This window comes from Seriola lalandi, unplaced genomic scaffold, assembly GCF_002814215.2.
Source record: "Seriola lalandi dorsalis isolate HSWRI2012SDOR001 ecotype SW California unplaced genomic scaffold, Sedor1 jcf7180002054407, whole genome shotgun sequence".
NCBI lineage: Eukaryota > Metazoa > Chordata > Actinopteri > Carangiformes > Carangidae > Seriola > Seriola lalandi.
This window is the reverse complement of record NW_019524960.1, coordinates 207,987-210,331: the sequence shown is the minus strand read 5'-3', so window position 1 is coordinate 210,331 and position 2,345 is coordinate 207,987.

Sequence of the window (2,345 nt, the reverse complement as noted above, 5' to 3'; positions counted from 1 at the left end):
GACTCAATTATGAGTTCTTCGACCACCTGAGAACCCCTTCCTTGCTCACCTGGAAAAGGCCAGTGTGGGACGATCCACGGTTCCTACCTGAGACTCTTAGTATAGCACCATTAAGCGCTTTAGTCAAGTGGCAGCTATCTCACGTTATTTTGTTAAATTATTGCACACGTACTGTATGTGTCTGATTTGTGTACATGTCTGGCCCGTTGTTTGTCTATTGTTTATGTTCAAAATGCAAACAAATACAATATTAATAAAGTTATTTTCTTCTGTCACACCGTGACCTCAGAAAACACATTTTTGTCCATAACTCACAAATCCATACAATAATTATGACACAAAAGTCTATGACCAGATGTGAGGACATTTTATATCCAAAAGGTCAAAGGTCATTTTCACTGTGACATCAAAATGTTATGCAAAAACACTAATAGTCATTATTCAACACTGTAAGTCAGGATGGACTTGGCTGGTTGGCGGAGGAAACAAGGAAGAGGTGATTCTAGTTTTATTTGATTCTTTTTCTCTTTATCTGTTGAGACCGCATCTTGAAGTGGAGATTTTAAAAATAATCCTGCTGCAGGCCTCTAAAGCCAAGCTCTCCATCTTCACCTGTTAGATGTATTAGAGGTATAACTTTGCCTGGTAGCAGCAGTAGCAATGCTGTAGTAGCTGTAACACTTCCACAGACAGTGAGCAGCAGCAGGAACACAGGTGTGTACAGAGCCGTAGGCCAGAAGCCTCACAGTATATTTCTTACTGGATCTCCTTCCTTATTCTTTCTCTGGTGAAAACAGAAACAGTTTTAAGTGAAATATATATTTAAAGTTATACTAACTGCCAAACTCTTTAACATGTCATTCAAAAAAACTGTTTCCATTTCCAATCATTTACTTCCTGTACAACATGTTTGCCACACTCACCTAAAACAGCTGCTGTTTCAGCCTGTTATATATATATATATATATATATACAGTGTATATATATATATATATATATATATACAGGCTGAACATGTATACACATACATATAATGTGAGTTATGGTTATGTTCATTCCTGGTTTTCCGGTTATAATTTCGTCAGCCTGCTTTTAAGCTGTTGTCATCGCGTGACCCTGCACCGCAATCAATCATTCACAATCACTTTGAATTACTTTCTAACCTCATGACGATATAAAAACTTTATAATACAAGTGTTTCGATCCATCAACACTGAATCTTAATATCTATATATTTCGTTTATTCCTGTGTTTGTAGTGGATTTCACTCACCAGCTGATTCTTTCTGCGCCATCGCTCCAACGATCAAAGTGAAAGTAAAATTCGCGACTTTTAAAAGTTTTAAATCGGTTATTTCCTCAAGTTCAGATGAATCTTTACAAGATTAAAAGTTGCCTAAATATGTAAATGATAAATCTTGAAGATAAATTCAACAGGGAAACAAAACTATCTCCTACTGAACCTACTCAACCAACATGTCCGTCCTGAATTACTTTTTTTCCTTTTGAAATTTGCCCCAACCTTCATTCAAACAGGTCGTTCATGTCGGTGCTCCACCTGCTGGACACAGTATTTATTCAAACCATTTTATTTGCCACTAGCGGATTAATATTAAATCGAACGAGCCATTTCTAATTTCATTCATATCAAACTCACATTACTTTGATAACCAGGCCCATAAAGTAAACAGAAATGCAGGATATCTGTGGTTCATACATTCTTGCGGGATAAAAAGGAAATGCAATAAAAGGTTAAAATGTAAAGGAAATATAATTAAAAGGCAGAGTGAAAAACATTTAGATGGTGGGCAGATGGTATTTCTACTTGTTGTTACAAAAACTAATTTATAAATTACATTCCCACCTCATAAGTTACTGGGAACAAATACAGAGTGCAAAAGGGAAATTGTCAGAATCCACAAGCAAAATATTATATTTATTGTTTTTCTATTATTTGCAATTTTCAATGGTAGGTTTATTTATTAAAGTATCAATTTATTTATTTATTAAATCATTCATGTATTAATTTATCAATTCATTCATTTTTTGCTTCAAGGAGAATCATGTCAGTTTGTTGTGAAACATTTTTCATCACATTGCTTTCCCTCTCTTTGACCAGCAGAGGTCGCCACTGAGCTCTGATTTGTAAATCAGTACAATTTGTATAATACAACTGTGTTGAAAGAGTCACTTCACCCTCACTACCATAAATACAGGCCGTGCCCCTTTCCACTCATATAGTTTGATAATTCTGTAATGATTATTCCATCTTGACTGAACTGACTGAACTGGATGGACATGATCAAAGTTAATTTGCCTTTAAAAATGCATCAAAGTGGGGGTGTC